The sequence below is a fragment of the Camelus bactrianus genome, chromosome 23, assembly GCF_048773025.1.
Source record: "Camelus bactrianus isolate YW-2024 breed Bactrian camel chromosome 23, ASM4877302v1, whole genome shotgun sequence".
NCBI lineage: Eukaryota > Metazoa > Chordata > Mammalia > Artiodactyla > Camelidae > Camelus > Camelus bactrianus.
This window is the reverse complement of record NC_133561.1, coordinates 37,740,849-37,747,852: the sequence shown is the minus strand read 5'-3', so window position 1 is coordinate 37,747,852 and position 7,004 is coordinate 37,740,849. Positions and strand designations below refer to the sequence as shown.

The 7,004-nt window shown below is 39.8% G+C and overlaps 1 pseudogene; it reads right to left on the bottom strand.

Moving 5' to 3' along the window:
• Nucleotides 1–494: 494 nt before the first annotated feature.
• LOC141574815 (anoctamin-6-like) overlaps nt 495–7,004 on the bottom strand; it is a 59,052-nt pseudogene continuing 52,542 nt past the window's right edge.

Sequence of the window (7,004 nt, the reverse complement as noted above, 5' to 3'; positions counted from 1 at the left end):
AGAGTTTCTTCATTTCTAACATATGAGAGTTTTCTCCTGCATGGTGAAAAAAAAAAAAAGTGAAAATGAATATACGTATGTTCATGTATAACTGAAAAAATTGTGTTCTATACTGGAATTTGACACAACATTGTAAAACAACTATTACTCAATAAAAAATTTAAAAAGAGAAAAAGAAGAAAAAAAGAAACATTTTTAACACAAAGTAAAGCACTCAGATATAAAACAGAAAAAAAAAATAGAGTTTTCTCCTGGATCCATCTCAATGTACCCACTTGAAACTCTCATTATAAAATGTTGCTTTATGGTTTGGTTTGAAGATTCTAACCCTAGTCTCTATTAACTTTTATATCTTTTCCTTTTTTAAGTTTAATTGAAAAGAAAACTAGGAAAAAAAAAAAACACTTCTGGCAGCTGTGATACCAAACAGAATTATATTACAATAAACATCCTATAAATGATGAAATGCATTTTTAAACACCTGTAAACAGAATTTACCTGCATGAGGTATGGTTATGAAGCCTAATGTATGGATGTTCCTTGCTTCTGCTTTTGAAGTCCATGATGCTGAACTAGCAGAGGGTTTTGTTGATGTGTCCCTCCATGGTGTCATGCAGGTGGACCCCTAGGGTGGGACGAAGAAGGACCAGTAATACACCAGGCAGGATATTGTGCCTGGTGTGAAAGCGGTGATCATGGCCTATGCTGGGAGGAAAACAGTAAGGGGAGCATTAATTTACAGCCTTTATAGTTATGGTCAACAGACATGACAGAACTTCATTTTCAGCAGTAGATTTTTTTTTTTTTTTAAGATTCAGAAAACTTAATTCTTTCCTGTAAACTGGATATAGATATTGAATGTCTTAAAATCTTTGAGCAACTGCTTTAAAGTAGAATAGTTACTTTGCTTTTGGTCTTTAACCTAACGGAATATCTAGGAGTCCAGTGGCAGTTCAAAAGCAAGGGTCTGATCCTTGCCTATTACATTTTTTAAGTACAGTAAGGTTAACTGTATACTAGGTCACTGTGGATAACTCAAGAGTTGCTTGGATATGTTATATGTAAGTTATATTTTCAAAAATTAGAAATATCATGAAAATCAATCAACCTTGGAGATCTATTTGGTATAATTTAATCTTTAATAATGTAGATTTAGATAGACCTTTTGTATATGTAACACTTATGAAAATAAGTTGGCATTATATAACTCCTTTGTAGATAAATGATTAAAAAATTTTTATCATTTGCTTCTTAAAAATAGAATATTAATTGCATAAAATATATTTTCCTTCAAATTCATACTTTTTTCCCTATACTATCTTGACTTGTTTAGATAAGTCAACCCATAGTCTGATTTATTTGAAACACTCAGTATTGCTTTTGTCTTTTGCTTTATTAGAGAACAAGAATTCTTTATTATTTTTAATAAAATACACTAGCAGGAAGCTATACTGGGATTGTTCCATTCACAGAGTCAAGCAATGATACCTGCTTTGTTAGATCAAGTGTCTAAGCCTCTCAACTTCCAAAAGATTACATGGACAAAGTTAAAAACGTCATAAATGATTGACTAACAAAGTTTAGTGTGTTCCTTGATTAAAAGTATAAATATGGGTCAGTCTTAAATTCAGAAGTAAAGCTCTTATGAATTATATGAGTTTTCTCCAAAATTCTTTAATTTGGGCTTTAAACCCTCCAGTAAAAAACTGGTTTGAAGGAAGAAGAAAGTCGAGAATAGATTCAATCCAAATTCTATGGGAATAAACAAAGCTAAATATTTCAGTCATTTTTTGAAGCAGAACAGGTATGTTTTCTGCACCATATGATTTTAATAGTATTCATCTGAATACACAGTTTAGACACCGTGAGACCACAAGCCAACAAACGAAATCTCAGGCAAAGCAAGAAAAACAGCTAAGGGGATTTTTTATTGCAAAACTTCCCCAAATGGAAGTGTAATAGAGGAGAACAAATCTGACGCCATATTGGATCTGTTCATTTACTTTTAAGCACTGTGTCCTGTTTTCCAGGCTTAATCTTGATGGCTCTGCCCCTTTTGTAAAACAACGTTGCCTTTAGCCTGAAGGCTACAGGAGAGCATATTCTCGGGTCTCTGACCTTTAAGGATGTTAGCACTTCTGCACTTATGCAGAGATGGCAAGTTGCAAAATAGAGAATAACCTTTGTTTTGTTGGAGGTTTACAGGGACACCATAGCCTGACCCACATGGATGGCTGCAAGTACAAAGAATGCCTGCAGCAAAAAGTCTGCACAACCAACCACACCCCCTCCCCTTTTTAGTTTAAAAGGAGCCTGAATTCTGACTTGGGCAAGATGGTTCTCCAGGACATTAGTCCCCCATCTTCTTGGTCTGCCAGCTTTCTGAATAAAGTTACTATTCCTTGCCCCAAAACCTTGTCTCCTGATTTATTTATGTATCACTGTTGTGCGGTGAGCAGAACAAGTTTGGCCTCGGTAATAGAACCAGCTTTGTCATCCCCTCTGATGTGAAATCTCTCTGGGTGTTCACGTGCTTGCCTGGTGGTGGTGGTTGTGGTGGTGGTGGTAGGCAAAACTATTTCACTTCTCCTAGATTTCAATAGGCTAAAATTTTCTGCTATTTAAGTCAACTCTAGACTTTTACAGAATCACCTGCAGATGTGCTTCTGGAAACTACAAAAATTCCAACAATGAAAATAAGTCTGTTGTCTCCTGACAAGATAGTTTTTCTCAAAACTGAGCAGCTCTGAGAAACACTTCAGGAGTACAGATAGATGCAATGTGCTTCATTTCCCATGCTGTTCTGACACAATTTTCCACTTATATCAAAGTAAGTTAAAATCGGTCTTCAATAGCAGATGCTCTGGCATGATACAACAATGTCAATTCCACTTATTTATTGAGCCAGAGCAGCTTTATAATAAATGATTTTATACCAAACTCCTGCTTGATGTCCTGTCTTCTCCCTGGTGGCTAATTCCTTCTTCTTTCTTCCTAAAAGTTCTCTTGTTATGGGAAGTTAGCCTTTACTGTGCACATTCAATTGTGAAGGCACAAATTAACTATGTGAGGGGATGACATACATATTTAATTCTTACTTATACATATATGCTAGCACACAGGACCTGTGTCTTGGAAGATGTCACTTCCTAATGTGGGCAAGAGGATGGTCTATAGTTCAATCAATGATCTAAAAGCAGTTTTCTAGGGTATAATAAAGCAATGCCTGAGTTATAAGACAGAACAACTCCTGGATATGAATCAGTGGCACCAATCAGTGGGTGCACATGTGTGCACGCACATGCCCATGCACACGGAGCAGCCTTGGAGACACTCCATCTGTGCTGATGAGCAAAGTCATGCTGGGGAGATGAGGAAAAAGTGCCTAATACTCTCAAACCAGGACACCTGAGTAATGGGTAATAGGAGTCAACTGAATTTTCTGGTTAGCTGAAGGTCAAACAAAAACACTTTTAGTTTTGAACATCGTTGCTAAAAATTTCCTTAAAGCACAGGAGCCTGTTTTCTTGCCTTGCTTAGTGTCATATGACTTATTAAACATGACAGATTCATACTTCTCTGACTGTGGAACGGGAAAGGCCTTGCTGTCATATTTCTGAACATTAGTCTATGTTTTGCAGCACAGTGGATACTGAAAATGGGGCAATTTGAGTGGATGGGAATGGACATAACCTAGCAGTCATTGACTGTGTGTGATTTGCCAACTTTCTCCAAAAAGTAGGGGTAGAAGGAAATCAGATAAATTGAGGGTTCTTGGGGTGGGGAGTCGGGTGGGCTGACAGCTGGGTGGTCCCAGGTAGCTTGTTTTACTGTGTAAAATTGTGACTATGATCCAGACAGTGACACATTGTCAAATTCTTGTGCCTGCAGCTTTGATACCTGGGCAAGTCTGTGCAGCCAATTTTATCAATGGTTCATAATGAAGATAACTAACATTCCCTGAGGACCAGGCTGTGTGACTTCCATGTATTGACTCACTGAATTCCCTAAGCACCCTTTGTGGTACATAACAGTCTTAAAATATGCAGCATGGAATTATTCTGTTTGCAGATGATAAAATGAAGCTCTGAACTGTTGAAGCCTGGCCCGAAATCATGCAGATGGGAAGACGCCGTGCTGGGAGCTAAGCTCGGGCCAGACTGCAGAACCTGAAGGACCCAGCAAGTCCCCTCACCCAGGAACCTGGCCAGCAGCCACTGCCAGGCCCTGTTCTGTCTCTATGAGTGCTCATAGGAAAATGCCAGGTACTCAGGGTCAATGTGACTTGGTTAAGAAATTCAAACTGGGATAGCCTTTTGTTGGGGACTGTAACCTGGGAGTGAAACTGGCAGTGAAGTGAGGGAGGAAGCAGCCCTGGTTGTAAGAATATTTCTAGGGAAGAAGGTGCCCTGATGGGCTGGCATGGGAATCGCTGTGGTTGTGAGCCCCCTGTTGCCCTGTGGGGATGGGGGCAGGGAAGGAGAGAGACTGTTCAGACTGATCATAGTCAATACAGTTTGTAAACAGCTGAGTTCTGTTCCCTCACAGCTCAGACACATGCAGGGAATGAGGATTCTTAGATAATGACCAACAGTGGGTAGCAAAGGCCGAGTGGGGTGGGGAGGAGAGATGGGACAACCTTCTGGAAGAACCTCTGCCCCAGGGGACCAGGAAGGTAATGAATGATTGGGGAGGCACAAAGTGTTTATATGGCCTCATCAGGTAGTTCCTACTTTAAGCTGATAGTGTGAAATATATGGTAAAATACGGTGGAATGACTGCTCTTATTTTAGGTTCTACAAACTCTTAAACGGGTAGATTTCTATCTCCATTATACAAGCACTGCTGGGTGACATTTATAGTCATGTGAGGATCAAAAGGGTGGGTACTTATTAATGCTATTACCATGCTTCTACTGAATTAACACTTCAGCAACAGTACAATGGCCACGCTTCTTAACAACTGTCTCTGTAAGAGCCCTTGTAAGTCACAAATAATAATTATAAAGAAAATATATTAAAAATAATAACAAATACAGTTACAACAACTATGTTGTTTATAATGATGATAGTGTTAGCAACTCCCTCTCATATTAAACAGTACCCAACACTGGGTTCCTTAGGAAGCAACGCCAATGCATTTTTGGACTTTTCAAGGTCTTCAGCCCGTGAAGCCTTTTTACTCACATTGGTCACCACAGCCAGAATTGCTGTTCCTTGCATGGTTGGCTGCCACGCTGCGATGTTCTGGGCTTTTTCTGGCACCATGCAGCTATACTGGTTAGTCAAGTTTCCACGTATCCACTCTGATTTCCAATATATTGTTCCCCAGAGCCAACAGAAGGGCCACTGGAAAAGAGACCACAAATAAGGTGGTAACCCAAACTGCATACCTGTTGAAGTAATGGACACACATCATGGAGTGGTGGATGGATGGAAGGACAACATATATTCTTTTATCCTGTAAAGAGAGGCAAATGGTGAACTAAATCCCAAAGAGAAAAGACATTCATGGTAATAATAATGTTCAACAGTGAAAGAATCCAAACAAAAGACAAATATAAAATCTCTGGGAAGAAGAATAATTACAACCTGTTTCTTTCATGTATATACCCTTAGTAGGAATAACATACTTAAAAATCTTTAACCAACCATAGTTATTTGCTGGTGATAAACCTGGGAATCTTGAAGCATATTATTCACTCTCAGTGTTGAAATAATATAATCTTGGAAGATGGTTTGTAATTGAGGATTAAAAAAAGAATATTGTGGATGTATCTAACAAGTTAAATGTAAATAAGAAATGTACCTTTGGGAAAGCTATGCATAGAGAATGTTGGAGGAAATACACTGAAAATAGGCAAGTGAGCAAGCTCCCTTGAGTCTGGGAAGGTGAGTGCAGCACATTCAGCGGGTCTATGAAGTTATTACAAGTCACAGAAAGCTATGCAATTAAAGTGCCTTCATAAGCAAAATATCCTTCTTCAGGAATTTTTATCTTGACATTTCTATGGTCTGTGCCACTTGTTGTCTGGGTTACCTGGGGTGGTCCCCGAAATATCCTTTCCCACCAAAATATGGGCCTCCCCCCCAAAATAGTATCTTCCATTCTGCTGCCAGAATAACCAGATCTTCTTCAACATAAATATTATGCAATTCTCTTGCTTACAAATATTCCAATATATCCCTGTTTCTTTAAGGATACATTCAAGTCTAAGCACACAAGGCCCATCGTGACAGAGGCCTTGTGCACCTGATATTCCCACCTATGGATCCTTTGTTCTAGCCCTACTTGTTCTTCAGTCTGGCCAAGCTGCTTCATGCCATGTGCTCTTATATGTCTCTACCTCTCTGCATAAAGTGTCCACTCCCTCTGCCACATATTAGAGAGCTAACTTCCTTTCTCCTTTCAAGATTCAGTTCAAATATTTCCAGCTCTAGGAAGTCCAATTTGTGTTCACCTGCTGAGCAATTCATCAACTACTCGCCAAGTCTCGCCTGGCCTGTGGAGTGCAGACACCAAGTCTTACCTGTCTTCGTCTCCCCAGCAGTTGATACAGTGTTTGGCATAGCAGGTGCTCAGTGTTTGTTGGATGGATAAACGAATGAATCAGTAAAGAGATAAAAGGTCTACAATCCCCCCCAGTTACTCAGCTGTCATTTTGGGAAGTTCATTCTGCGGAGATAAGGAAATGTCGTGCAGGTGGTGGGCAGACAGAACAGAGATGAGGGCGTGGGGGAGTCAGACCTGGTCCTGTAAAGCACAGGAGCGGCGTGGGTGGGATTGCACTGGACAGAGAGGGAATGAAGGGGGCGGGTGCAAGGAGATGTTGAAGAACAACTGATATTAAATGCAGTGAATTAAATGGAGGATATAATATATGAAGGGAAGATCAAGTTAACACAGCAAGGGTGGAAGAGGCAGTACCAGAGACGAAGAGCTCTCACTTCATCACTCACTGCTTTTCACTTACGGCACCCGCCCTCTGGGAAGGCAGTGCCAAA